The sequence below is a fragment of the Lichenostomus cassidix genome, chromosome 3 (genome assembly GCF_008360975.1).
Source record: "Lichenostomus cassidix isolate B80296 chromosome 3, HeHo_3.0, whole genome shotgun sequence".
In the NCBI taxonomy this organism is placed as follows: Eukaryota; Metazoa; Chordata; class Aves; order Passeriformes; family Meliphagidae; genus Lichenostomus; species Lichenostomus cassidix.
This window is the reverse complement of record NC_139483.1, coordinates 75,105,208-75,120,324: the sequence shown is the minus strand read 5'-3', so window position 1 is coordinate 75,120,324 and position 15,117 is coordinate 75,105,208. Positions and strand designations below refer to the sequence as shown.

The 15,117-nt window shown below is 34.5% G+C and overlaps 1 long non-coding RNA gene across 2 annotated transcripts; it reads left to right on the top strand.

Annotated features, from left to right (window-relative positions):
• Positions 1–794: 794 nt before the first annotated feature.
• Positions 795–7,442, top strand: LOC146440009 (uncharacterized). Of its 2 annotated transcripts, none has more exons than XR_014851333.1 (3): positions 795–948; positions 3,601–3,679; positions 5,110–7,442. It is a non-coding gene; the product is annotated as an uncharacterized LOC146440009 (long non-coding RNA). The 2 variants fall into 2 exon arrangements; XR_014851334.1 differs by having other exon boundaries at positions 4,526–7,442.
• Positions 7,443–15,117: the final 7,675 nt, after the last annotated feature.

Below are 15,117 nucleotides of genomic sequence, written 5' to 3'. Positions count from 1 at the left end.
TGTTCTAATGATGTGTATATTTCTGCAAAAACAAGTTTACCCACTATGCCTTGGAATTTGACTCCTATCATTGAATTATGGTGTCAGTATTTGTTTTTTTCTTTATTACCTCTTCTCCTATCAATGTGTCTGGGAATTAAAATGTGTCTATAATTAATAGTATCACAGCTTTGCTGCAATTCAGTCATTTAGTAAATGATGTAATTTCCTTTCTATTCATTGGTAGTATTATTAACTCCAAAGGTTAAAAATCTTTAGTCATCTATTTGCCTTTCATTAAATTAAAATATGCTAACTTTATAAAAAAGTTGATTGGTTTTCTGGCTTTCATTTATTTGAGGTTTTTTTTTCAAATTGTTTTCTATATGTTATGATATCTGAAATATTAAAGATTTTGTCCTCAACTATGTGAAAAATAAAATTTTTCTCATTACAATAAAAACTGAGTTCTCAGGCAGTTGCTAATGGTGTTTACTAAAGTTTTCAGTACTTCATGATCAAATACTAATTAATTTTGTACGTGTTTTTATCCATAGTTTCTTGCTGCTTTTTGTAGCAATGTGGTTTTTCAGATTTCCACAAGGTTTTTCCTTTGTTCCTCTGCTCTGTATGTTGGTCGTTCTTTTTGAAATATGCATCCTGCCTTATTGGTGTGTTCCCCTGCCTGTCTTCCCTTCAGACTTCCCGGGATTGGCTCTCAGAGCGCCAATCCCTCCCCCCTTCCCTTCCCTTCCCTTATAAGCCGATGCTGGCGTGAGCCCAGGGTCACTATCTTTGAGCCTGCCAGCCCCCCTACCCCCTTCCTCCTTCTCCTCCCCCTTCTCCTTCCCTGCAACTGACCCGAAGACCCCTACTAAACTTCCCTGGCAGACCGAAGATGTAGTCCAGTACGTTCCTTTGTCTCACCACGTTTCCTGCAGAATTTCTGTGGCCTGGACTCCCGTGGAGGTACACACCACGATAGACCTCGTTTTGTGAGGTTTCCAGGTCCTGCCGTGTCCCCAGAGCAAGAAACCTCAGCTTTTAAACATCCAACTCTATGCTTGGATATATAATCAGAGGAATGAATAAGTATACATGCATCTGTGCAGACTTTAGATAGTTGTGTGTACACAAATAAAATTAGGATCTCAGCAGACAAAATGTGTATTCCCTTCACAGCTGAAAACCCTCTTTGCAAGAGTTAATGAATATAATGGAAACATCTATGCCATCCAAAAATGTACCTCACTCCCTTCCATGCAGGGTAACACTTATTAGTTTTACTTATCTCCTCTGGATATGAGTTCAGATCATTTTTCAACAACCATAAATTGATTCTGTACTCAAGGTTCTGAAAATGACACAACAGTTTGCAGTGTAAGGGCTGAGAGATTACAAAGCATTGCTGGATAGGGAATAATTGCTAAATACGTGTGCAGTCAGTGTCTTGGCCTACTCAGTGTAGAGAATGGCAGAAAGGATGCAGTCCTGAACAAAGAATTGTCAAGTAATAAATACAATGAGGCACTGACTCTGAAGAGCAATGTTTTATTGTTATCGGACTCTGTAACTAAAAGAAGTTGAAGGCTGCTCCAATCCTTCAGGAAGATTTTCTACTTTTAATGTAATTTACTTAACATTCACAGTAAAGTAAAAATGCATCTTTCAGTGCTACGTGGTGAGAGTCTGCTTTTGAAGTAATAGTTGCAGAAGTGAAGTCTTTTATTTATCTCCTTTGTCACAGATTGGAGTAATGGGCTACTTCTCAGTTGTGAAGATAAAAAAGACTGAATATCTATGGACATGTGTATTTCCTGTGCTGGCAGATGGAAGCCAGGTGACATACCTTAGACTCTTTTAAATGGCCAGAGGCACAAGTTTAGGCAATTGAACCTGCCCAAGTGATGGTAGTGACAAGGGACTTGACTCAGCACTCTGCATATGGATAGATGCCTTGTGACCTTTGGCATGCTCTGGGCTTACTGCATGGCTTCCAGCTGCTGCTCCAGGTGGAAACATTCCCATATGATTCCTGTGTCATATTTGCTAACTGTGGAGGATGTCTGTACTAACTGCCCAGCTGGCAACTCAAACAGAATTAAAAACCTATGCTCAAGCCCCTGGGCTGAGGTAAAGTTTTATATTAAGACATCCATCTATATTTCGGGGTCTAGATGGATGTTGGATGTTTAGATTTCCTAGTCAGTGCTTTGGTAACACTGAAGGAGCAAATCAGATGACAAACCAAAATATTCAGAGGGACTTGTGATGCAGTGAGGAAATTACCAAATGAATGAATGCATGAAAAGTAAGAGGAAAATACAAAGCAAAAACTATTATTCTGTTTAGGAAGAAGATTTCATGGGAGATGGAGGAGGGAGAAGTACTGATAATTGAAGTGTATTATTTTCCTCTGTCTTGGCAAGGAATAGTAAAAAAATATTATAAATTCTATAAATGGAATAATGAATTTTATAATGGGATTATTTTATAGAAGACAATTCTATGAACTTTAAAAGTTCTAGGAAAATCACAGATATTTTGTCGCTGTTGAACTGCTAGCAGAGAGAAGAAGTCCAGATTCTAAGTGTAGCATCAAGAAGAACTTCTATTATTTAATTCCAACTTATATAGACTTTTCAAAGGTCACCCAGATTGGTCAGTTCGAAACCTCCCCCTAGGCCTGATTTGCCAGTCCTGAACTGTGCATATCTTGAGAAACTGTTTTAATAACATCCAAACTTTATCTTTGTTTATAAAAACACAGGAAGAAGAGAGAAAGAATTCTCACAGGAAAGGTCTGTGCTAGCCACAATATTTTAAAATAAGCAATTTATTCAAAAAGATTCAGAAAAAGATCTCTCAATATTTTTTCAGCAAAATGGAGCTCAAAATGAGATCAGAAATAGTTTTGTATTTCTGGATTTGTATATCATGAAACATTTGATGAAAAGTTTTCTGCTGAGCTTTTATGATGTAAAACCATATTAAAAAATTGAAAAAGGAAGTCTGTTGAAATGCCATAGACAAAAGAAGTAGTAAAAGTATAGTGAAAGGTGAATAAAAAATCTTTTAAGATGATATTAAGCAGATGAAGATTTAAAATAAGAGGAAAAAAAAAAGAAAGAGAAAAGAGAAAGACAAAAAAAGAAGGAAAAGAAAAATGAAAAAGAAGGAAGAAAAAGAAAAAAAGGAAGAAAGAAACAAAAGGAAAAAAAAGAAAAAAGATAAAGAGAAAGACAGGAAAAGGAAAATGAGATAATATCTCGTATTTGAAAATATCAATCTTTTATCTGACACCAGCAATAGAGACAGGAGAAGCATATATTTAAATATAGTTTATTACCCGTTTTACTTTAGGAAGGAAAGAGGAAAACTGCAACAGAATTTGGGAATAGTTCCTAGAACTGAAATTCTGAGATGTCACTGCTCTACATACTAACTCTGGAAAGTGAGGAGTTTTGGATAGGATTTCAATACATCCAGCAGCCTGAGCAGGAAAAAAATAGATTGAAAATAAGGAACTGTGTTTGTCTTCCCCATAAAAAAAAACAAATATTAGATCAGAGTGCCTCTGAAAGGTGCACTCACTAACAAGACTAACTCCTTGATTTTCAGGTTTCTGTCACCTTGACTCACTACTAAGGTGCACCTAACCTTCTCCTGAGGCATGACATGAGTTTATGTGCATGGAAAGGTGAGGAGCAGGAGCATGGACTGGGGGAAGGCTGGGAGACAGACAGGGATAAGGAAGGAGAAAACAAAACTTCAGCAATTGAGGAAACCTTCAGAAGTCTTATTTGGCTGATTTCTCACATCATACTGGTTTATTACAAATGGCATTCCAGTCAATTTAATTATGAAAGCATTTGTCACTACCAGCCGAGGAGGAATAAAATCAGTGACGACAAAGGTGATCACATTAGTCACCTCTGTTATTAAAGGTAGCATTTAAATCCATTGAAATGAATGAAAAAAAATTGTGTGGTTTAAAAGGAAATGAGACCATGGAATACCCATGCCTAATAAATAACCTACACTGTGGGTCTTCAAATAACCAGCAAGGAAGATCATGTGGAACATGGTTGCTATTATAAAAGCTAGATGATCTATTCCATAATTGCTGTTATGTGTTTTGCTTGCAATCATAGAGTGCTGTATCTGTGTGAACCTTTCATTAGTCTCCAGGTAGGCTGTCAAAAGTATGATGAATTTTTTTTTAGAACCAGGCACTCAGGGGATCCAGCCAGCTCACATCTCATACTAATCAGTAATTTTATAATTATTGACAAATCAGCTAAAGTGAAAGTTTCATTTGGAACTATATTTGACCAGCTACTCTGTTATAGTAAATCTATTTTCCTGTCAAACAGATTGAAACTGGATTTATTCATTGCTTTAAAATTATAGCTGTGATAAAAATGCATCTGGCAGCAGCAGTTTATACAGCTGAATTTAGGTGCTGCAGAGACACTCCAGTCAGTCTTTAGCGACTTCCTTATATGTTATATATATAAAAATTCTTTTGGATTTTTCTTTTTAGATGGGCTTATATGAAACTATCGAGTTTTGACTTGATTGACAACTTGTCAGTAGAACAATGAGGATTTTTTTCTATTTTTCTGCTTGCTGTTTTTTTGCAATAAATGTTAACTGAGCATCTTGGAAGTTAATTTTCGGAGCTCTATGTGGGTAGATTGCCCTAAAATTAACAAGCGGTAATTCAATTTATACCTATGTTTATCACAGGCTCATATGAACACTTATTTATTGGTTTTTTCCTTAGCTCTTGGAAGCCAACACTTAAACTCTAAGAATAAAAGTATGTCTTTCAGGTGTACTAAACTTAGCTTTGATTTCACTGTCTTGTGTTAACAAATGTTGCTGAAGTTGCCTGTACAGTAATAAGTTACCAAAAACATTTCACTACTACCATAAGACTAAGATGTCTGAGACTGTCCAGTCACAGTGTTAGGACTATTAGGATTTCCAGTTCGATGCCCAGGTGGAGTTAGGGGTTGGAGTTGCAACAGCCAGCAAATGGGAGAGGTACCCACATGCTTAAGTGAAGCAAAAGGCAACATGAGAAAAAAAATGAGCTTGTATTCCCACCTCTTTCCTTGACAGAAAGAACATCATCAAAACGAATTTTGAACTCCATCTATTGTGGTATTCAAAGGCACCAACCCTTTCAGCTAGACCCACATCAGTCCAGAGGATATGAATATCTGTTGGAGTCACATGACATGAAGGCACATTTTCTATATGACAGAAGCTGTCTCATTTTGGATATGTTACAAGCAACCATTACATTCCAGCTGATTGACAAATGCACTACTGGTGTGATCAGGACTCTATCTTGGCCATTTTCCTTTGAAAAGATGTCCAGTACTCAGGCAATGTAAATTTTTCAGACGCTTCCTCTTCCACTTGAGTTTTAACCTGAAACAGTATAGACCATGCTAACTTTGCCATGGAGAAAAGTTTGTACACCTATGAAACAGTGTGGAGCTCCAGAACCAGCAGTGACAGTGTGGGAGTGGGTCACCATCTCCTTCTCTATAAAAAACTGAAACACTGAAAGCTAGTGGAAAAATAAGGAGTGGAATTTGTGGCAATTGAAGCCTAAACTTATTCTCTGAGTTCTGGGCCATGCTTCCTTTATGGTAATGGTGCTATTGTAAGAGCATATTCTCTGCTCAGAGATAAGCCCATATCCAGTCTGAAGGATGCAAAAACCAATGAAAAGTCTCTCAGGGGGTTCATTGTCTTCTAGTTCCACTTTAACACACATTTCAATGGACATCACAATTTAAAGTTGTGTTTCAGGCAGCACAAATCATGCTATAGTATTAGAAACTGTTTCAGCTCATGATGAGGTGGTTAATAAGCCTTGAAGGATATAAGATGCACTCAGAAGAATCAAAGCAATGATACTTAGCTGAGTCATCAGAGAAGACTTCTTCCCTCATCTATTCTAGCATCTGTTAAAGTGAAGATATTTCAATCTTTTCCATTAATGACTGATTAATGATCTATGGAATTTCACTACCTGCTGAAAATATACCCACAGAGTCACAAAGCTTTTCATGACTGCTTATTCTATTTCATTACGGTGTCCCAAAAGACTGCTCTATGTTGCACATATAAAATATCTACCTCAATATTTTTTTGCTGCCTCTAACAGTATCAGCAATTTTTTTTTCATTCATTCTCATATTTGTCTCATAATTTTTTTTTTCATGTTTCCACTTAGTTTTAATCCTATAGTTCCATGGATTTATGTACTTTGACCTCTGATTACTTTTATCAGCTAATTCCTATCCATTATTGTTTCTGAGAAATAAGTGTAAATGATATTTTACATAGATAATACCATATTAATTCCAATAACATTTACTACACACTACATACCTTTAGTACTTATAATAAAGCACTTATCCTTTTCCATGTATACTAGAAAAAATATTTCTCCACCTAAAATGACAAATCAAGTATTATATTCTCTCAATAAACACAGAAGGACAGGAACATATAAACCCCCCTTTATATTCCTTAAAAAGTTGTTTGTTTGTTTTATTTTTTTTTAAATAGACAAAATAAACAGGTGTGATATTTCTAAAAGGAGGTCTAAACCACAAATAGTTTATTTTTTCTTTTTTTTTTTTTTTAATGAGAAAATTAAACTTGATAGAGAGAGAATAGATAAGAATTCTGAATCACTGAACTTTTCTGGTTTGTTTGCCATTTTTTCTCACAGTGAAGAAGAGAATATTATTCTAGGACTTTTTTGAAATGAAAAATTCATCTCCCAACTCTATTTTTTAACTTAAATGCGTAAATCAATTCAGAATTTAACAGAATGAGGCCTTTTGAAGATCCAGGAGCAAATGAATTACAATATAACAAATAATGTACTTAATAATAAAGCAATCTCAATTAGGTAACACATTTGTCCACTGAACAATTTTTGCCGCTGCAGAACTAATTATGAATCCACACTCACTTACTCTACCGCTGGCATTAATCCAATATATGATACCATAACCACTTATTCCTTATTTATATATATTTGTGGGGGGAGAGAGATACACACTGTAGGTAAGCAGTGTCCACATTTTAGAATTGCTTTTCAGTCATCTGCACACTGTTAAACACTGTGAAAAAAAGATTTTATATCATGAGTTTGGTGAGTATTTCAACTTAATCTAGACCAAGTGCTGTAATTGTAGATTTTAAATGGATTAGTCTATTAGCAAAAAAGTCTGGAGATGGCAAACCATGTAAGTTAAACTACAAAAAATATTTCCTGAAATGCCTCTGTCATGCAATCACAGATATTAAGGCAAATCTGTAAGAATATAATCACATAAAAATGTTTCATATACAGCTTGTAAATGTATTAGAACTGCATGGAAGTTACTTCAAATTATTGTGGAAATTGAACATTTGACTATAAATCACAGCAAAATAAATTATAGTTCACTCTAGGTGGTTTTCATTATTCATGCACAAGTCTTCACCTATAAAGTCAGAAACAACGTTGTATATACTATCATTTTTCAAGATATCTTAGGAATAAATTAGCAAATTACAAGCTAAATCAGCTCCAAATACACAAAGAATTATTATATAAGCATTCTTCTTTAGTAAAATATAAAGGTAAGAAAATGTCATCTGAATGACATCTAAAAATAATCTGAAAGTATGACAGTTCCTCTGATGAAATACAGCCTGGAGGGCTCTAACCAAACTGATAATCAGGAAAGATGCAGCTTCGAGGAGAAAAAAAGGAGGAACTGTCTGGGTGGTCTGATGTGAGTTGATTGCAAGAGCTCTGTTATCCTAAAATGGATTCCAGGTATCCAAGCAGTGAAGAATGTATAAACATTAAGTGTGAGTAGAGTGCTGCAGACAGAGAATCCTTCAGGAAACAAGAAGAAACAAAAGAAATTTAAACACTCATAGTGATTGCATTGTATCACAGAAAGACAGAGACCAATTGCTTCAGCATGGTCGAGGAATATCTATTATACTGTCTGCAATGAACCCTTAGTCCTCTGTTCAGAAGTGACTGAAATTATAATGATATCTGTCCTCCTAGAAATAATATTCAGCTCAGTAATTGCTGCAGTAAGCGTAGTCCTTCTGGCTGTACTACAGTGTAATTTTTATTATTTCTGAATTTTGAGTGAATAACCTAGTCATCACGTTGGTGAGCAAAAAGATTTTTAAAAAGATAAAACCAATTTCTGGAGTTAGGCTTCACGTCCTTTCTATACGGAATTATCTGAATTTAATACTTTAATGGTTTATTTGGCATTCCTCATAAATAGGCAGGAGATGGAGGAGAGTAGAAAGGAAGGAACCTTCAGAACTGCATCTGTTTTCTGCTTTGAGAGCAGCCCTCTTTTTCTTTGATGCTCATTCTGACTCCACTGCTTCTGCTGAATGCCAGATCAGATGCTCCTATGACAGCACTAAAATGAATGAATCAAAGGCGAGGAGGGAAAGAAAAGAGGACCTTTTAAAAAAAACCCCAAAACTGAATGTCCACACCAATTACAAAAACTGATAAGCCAGCCCTACTCTTATGGGAAAAAAAAAAAAAAAGTTGTCATCTAGATTTAAGAGATTCAGAATGTGTTTCTTGCCTTGGTAAACTTAGTAACCTCCAGCTGTCTGTGTTGAAAACAAAGATCTTGCAACTTAACCTTTTCTATTGTTGACTACCTGCATTTGTCTGGTGAGTTAAAGGGCTGTCTAGAAATCAATTGTGTCATTTAAAAGCCTTTATATGATAGCAAGGATGAAAACAAAAAATGCAACCATATCTATTCTATAGATTAATTACTACTTTTGAATACAACTGATTCTAGGGAAATAAAATCTTTAGCAAGCATAATTTCTCACCAACCAGGAAGGCAACAATTCTCGGAAAGAAAGCAAGAATTTTTATCAAGATGCCCTTGCAACAGAATCTTTCAATTTTGCTTATTGTGGTTTTGCTGTTTTCTAAATACCCTGGTCATCCTTGTCTTTCTTTGTGTAGAAAACCTGCAATTTTTTCACTTATCAAAAACAGGTTTCCCCCTTTTCCCAACAAACATGAAAGTACGTCATGTAATTTTAAGTCGAAAGAATCCAATATAGTTAAAAGAAATTACTTCAGTCATTTCAGAACTCTTTGAGATGTTGTGGAACTCTAAATTCAAGTTAACAGGAAATTCAAGCAACTTCATGTTTCTTTCTCCATTAGAAAATGAAGACAATGAACTAAATAAAATAAATTCATTAAGTTCTAAAGCAGTACAGATCTTAATGTTTTTTAAACCACGAGGAATAAAACACATAGTGTTAAGATTCTAAATGTGAAATTAATTTCTATTTTTTTAAGTGTTAGGCCTTTTTTTAACTGCATTAGTTATTCTCTTATGCTCTCTGTACAGCTTTGACCAGTTGACATGTAGGTTTGATGAATTTATTTGATTGAATTTGCTTGAGACGTATTTCTACGGTACTTATGGATGTATAGGGATATATGTATGTATTATGGAAGTGATCCATTAACTGACCAGCTGAAATGAATTCTGTTCTTTCTCCACCTGAAAGACCATTCTATTTATATGATTTTTGCAACTGCACTTTTTTATTTTTACATGGTAGAGTTTATACACAAGATCTCAATCCTCCTTTGTGGAGGAAAGGGATGAACTCATAGCAGTTTATGACCCGAACTTCAATTAGGAGGATTTTTCTTTTCCTCTCTGAAAAATTTAACATTTCTAACTTGGTAAAAGAAATATTACATGAATGAGTTTCAAGACTCCCTTGCAGTATGATGGTGCTATCTAGTCAGGGTACAGCACTGCACCTTGAAGGAATGAAAACCAGACTCCACTTTATTATCTAATGACAGCTGCTGTAAAACTTTGTCATCTCTTTTTTTGCTTAAAGTGTAAAAGAATCTATTGTAGCCAACCACCTCTCTAATACTTACTCTTTTAACCTAACCTCATCTTTTGTGTTAGATTAGGTATTTTGCTTCCCTTCTTGCTAAAAGTTCTGCCTAACATTTCAATGTGTGCTTTCAATATCTTTTTTTTTTTTTTTCACCTTTACAGCATTTCTAATTCACTTCCTCTATTCCCATTTATTCTGTCAGAGGTTTTGTTCTTCTCTGGTTTGGTTGAATAAAAATGAAAAAAAAGGAGAAAAGAACCTGTCTTCCTGTATTAGATATTAGAGCTTTCCCAAATGTATTTTGCTTCTCTCCCGTGGATTCTTACTTAACACTTTTCTGATTTAGCCAAAATTAAATCTCACCATTTCTTTGTGTTTTACAGTAGATCTGATTAAATAGTGTAATGGAAAATTATAATCATCTTTCTGGGTAAAGTTGGAACAGTTACTCTGTGATTTTTATTGTGTCTATTCTAGCATTAAAACTGGAATAAAATGAAGTATATGAAGCTTAAATGTTTTTGTTATACTCCATTTGTACATGCTTGCATTTCTATTTTGATTTTGTTTTCTATTATCCTAGACTAAAAGAATCACAGACATTATTGGTCAAAGTCATAGACTAAGTAATCTGATCTATTTTTATTCCAGCACTGGGATTTTTTACTATATTTTATCAGAATATTTTGTCCAGTCTACATGTCCAGGACCCTTTTCCAGTTCTTCTAAAGAGGTACAGAAATATTTCTGCTAATATTCATCCAACATTATGCTGCAGACAGTTTCATCCAAGTACTTGTTCCTAATATGCCCTCAGATTGTGCTATAAATGGGGTTTTTTTTGGGTTTTTTTTTTGTTCCTCAAGAAAATTCTTGACCATTGGAATGCATAGGCAACTTGCATTGAAGCCAACAGGATATGTGTGTTAGAGAATGAATCTGGCTCTTAGTTTTTATAGTAACAGTAACTATTTTTCCTCTTTATCATTCTTAAATCAATAGAGATGATATGGGAAATTTCCAATGATATCACATATAGATTGTGGTGTCTGTAATTCTATAATTATAATAATAGTAGAAATTGGTCCCAAGAGAATATCCATAGCTTTGAGAAAATACCCAAAATTCAATGCAAAATGCATGGAGGGAGGAAAGCTCTGCAGAAAGACATGTAAAATCTGCCTTATCTTAGAGCTAATAAATTTGTCCCATCATTGGATCTAGAGCTTCTCAGTTCCTGGAAACTATTTCTAGCCACTCAGAATATAGCATATCAAATACATTCTTTGAGGAAACAAGAGTTATTCTTCCATTTTAAAGTATAACCTATTTTTAAAAATGGACAATAATTTAAAAAAACCCAAACAAATGAAAACAAAAAGAAAAATATAAAAACAAAAAACCGAACCAAACGAGAAAACCACCCCAAAACAAAACAAAAATACAAAAACCAACCAACCAACCAAAGAAATATCTTAACCCCCACAAAAAACCAACAAAAACCCCAACCAACCAACAAAAAACCAAAACCTCTCCCAAAAAACCAACAAAATCAATAGCCTTATAAAATTGTTTATTCTGAAGAGACTGGAAGACCAGGCTCAAAACAGTAGCTCTCACATCCAAGAAGAAAGCTCTAAGCACTGCTTACAAGATTTCCTCCTCTGGAAGCTCTCCAGGGTGTGTGCAGTGTTGAATTGTTTTGGACCAATAGGAAAGCGGAACCAAAGAAGAGTTACCTTTCTAGTGAACTATAGAAATTATTTCTGATGTATTTTCTACATAGAAACAATATATTTTTTATAAAAAATGATGCTTTCAAATAATCCTTTGACTCCAATAACCAAACCTAAGTAAAGAGCAACCATTGCTAATTGTGATTTAAAGAAGAATAAGTTTGGCAGTACTCACATGCAATGTTTTTCATCCAAGGACTTAAAAGGATTTGACAAAATTAAATTAGGCCTCTCAATACTCATGAAGGTCAGATAGTCTGTTCTTACAGAATGGAAAAAAGAGGTTTGGGAAGCCTAAATATTTCAGCAAAGTTCACAAAACTGACTCAGACTTAAAGCTGAGAGTGGAATGCACTAGTTCTCATAATGTTCTATTTCTCTGTCCACTATGTTCACTCCTGCATTTCTATTATTTATATTCAACATTAGCTAAAAAAATCTCCATACAGTTCAAAACATTCATAAATGCCTCTGTCTTTTGTATACATTCTCTCACTCTTTCTGTCTTGGACATCCAGCATATTTTCCTACTTCCCTGTAAGTTAAATTTGCAATTATATTTTTTTTCTATTTCTATCCTTTTTCTATTGTAAATAGTTTTCCAATCCTGAGAATAATGTGTCTAATTTTAATTTATTTCTTTATAAATTATTTAATAATAGACAATTATGTGTAATAAACTTTATTTTATTTGCTTGTTTTTGTTTTTTTCTTTTGCTTTCTCTCTGAGTTTAAATATCTTTTTCACCTTCAGGGTTGGACTCTGCTGCTGAGAAATCCATGACTGCTCTCTGCATTGTGACTGGAGTTTCAACTCTGATGTGCAAATGTGTCTATATGTTTATGATACATCCACAATTATTGTACTGAGGCTTTCATGTCACTTCATATTTTTAATTTTTATAACACTGTTGTAAGAATATGGTAAAAAATATGTATTCCCTATGTCAGTTATTTATTTCTCAGTGAGTGATGAAAAATCTCAGGAAAAGACTTTTTCATGTCTCCTTTTCTTTCATATTTAATAAGTATTTAGAAATAATCAATTTTGATCCAGCATTTTGTCAGCATTTCAGTTATTCTTTTCTAGACATACAATGATCATAAAACTATTGCACAAATATCTGTTCCTCTCCCAGGTTGTTTTCTATATTTGATCTTCATGTGAGGGAATAATTTATTGGTCATGGTGATGTCAAATGCCTCTGCCACTTGTTTACCGTTTTTATGAGTCCATAACTTCCTTTCTTTCCTGCTACTCAAGAAAACATTTCATTGTGATTTCTATGCCCCTGGTTAGTTTATATTAATTTAGAAGGCTGTAAAAGGATATGTCAACAAACAACATCGAATTTATATCCTGTAGCCTTTGTGTTCTGTGTGCTGTATATTTTCTCAAGGGATGAAAACTTGTCATGAATCTCTGATTTTGCCAAAAGATTTACTGCTAAATAGCAGTTCAATTTTGTAAGATAGGTGGACTAAGGTCCAAATTAGTATCATGAAACATGCACCACAACATCCATGTGGTATTTTCACTAAGACAAAAATGCCAGTGGAAAAAACGTAGTTCTGGTGCAGCTGGGTAAAGCTACAGCTTTTTCTACTAGGGTTTAATTTTCTAGTGTCTTTTTTAAAAGAAATTTTAATAACATATTGTTTTAAGGAATAAAATTTGTATATTAAGTACTAAAGGCTGTATAGGCTAGATCTCACTCTCAGTGATGTTATTCAGAAGAGGTGACCATGCAGGCAACTCTTTAGTTTGGCCTGACATATATCATAGCTAGCTTAAGACATCTAAAATTAGAGATCGATAGCTAATTCTTTTCATGGACACTTGCAGGCGACAGTTCATCATGAAGGAAATTAATTGAAGGAATCATGACTTGTGAGAGTATTTCCTTATCTCAGGTAATGAAAACTACCTCGATCACTGTTTCAAAGAGAATTTCTTGTATTCATTGACTCTTATCTTTAACATATATCTCTTATCTTGATTCTACATTATGAAATTTGCTGTTTTCTTACTATAGGAATTTAACTAAAGAGAAGCCCATTTCATAGAAGCACATTTTTCACCTTTTTTTATAACTGCTTAATAGAAATATTGGGGTATAACCAGAAAATTTTTGGAAGGATTAAGGATAATCTTGCTATTTTATGTCAAATCTCTTGATGATTTCTTGGTCCTTTCTCAGGTATTTAAGAAAGATAGAGATAAGTATCTCAAGCACAAAAATGTAGTCCTATCAAAAGGAGTTTGAAGGGTATAACATAAGCATTATTCACACCAAGATTATTCTTTGCATGAGTATTACAGTAATGATAGTATTCACAAAACCTGTGTGTATTTTCCTGTTGTTTTTAATTGTTTCAGTGATACGTACTAAATAATCAGAAGAGCCTCTAAAAGCAGTTCTATTATTGCTTCTTTTTTGTTTTTAAATTTTTCAGTCTGTGGTATTTCATAGATTATGGAATAAGTAGTAGGGAAAATTTTCAATTTCAGATGGTTAATGAGGAAATAAATGTACGAGTCCATCTGTTGTGAAATTCTTTCCATGCCTTGTGCAACACATAAGGCACATTCCAAAATTTTTAATTATCTCTTCTTTTTCCTCTGGAAGGGAGAAGGTATTTTTGGATAATCCTAAATTAAATCAAACTTCCAAGAGAGAAGTGATCGAACCAGTAACCATTCTGAGTAATGTCAAGTTACTGGCCAAAAAAACATTTGATTCAGAGCATGGAAAGGAGGCACTATAATGTCGCCATCACTGTCTCTTTAAAAACCAGATTGAAAAGTGAATGACTTCTGGCCAAATTTTGTTTCCCATTTCTCTTTTAAGTTCCCTTCTTGCTCTCAAAGTTATTGAGTGTGAGGAGCTGTTCAACAACTGTTCAAGATCCTTGTGCTTAAGGAGAGCCATATCAGTGTGGAAATACAGAGGCAGGTAGGAGTGCTCCAGAGAGACAACTCTCCCATGACAACCTCTTTGGATTTCTCAGCCTTACACTGTGAAACAACATACAGAATGCAGAATAATTAACTTCTGCAAAGAGCTAATTATAAGGTGATGTACACAGGCATCTGTTTTCCTTGTTGTTAGTTGAATGATCTTTCTGAAGGAAGCTTGCATAACACTGTATTGCATAGCTCTGTATGACTTCATTTCTTGTCCTTATTGCCTAAATTACTCCACAGTTTTATCAGCAGTGTGCCAATTGAGAGTGGTGCATTCTTGTTCTAGAGACAGGAGCAACCAGGACAGCTTGAGAGTGCCAGTAGATGTACTTTAAGCAGACCCTGGGAGCTGAGTAACCAGGACAGCCATGAAATGGTCTTTCATAGATTCTTGTTTGCAGGATTGAGTACTTTTCTTCTTTTTGAAAAAAATGTAGATGAATTTCCATTTTTTTTTCCTTTCTAAGA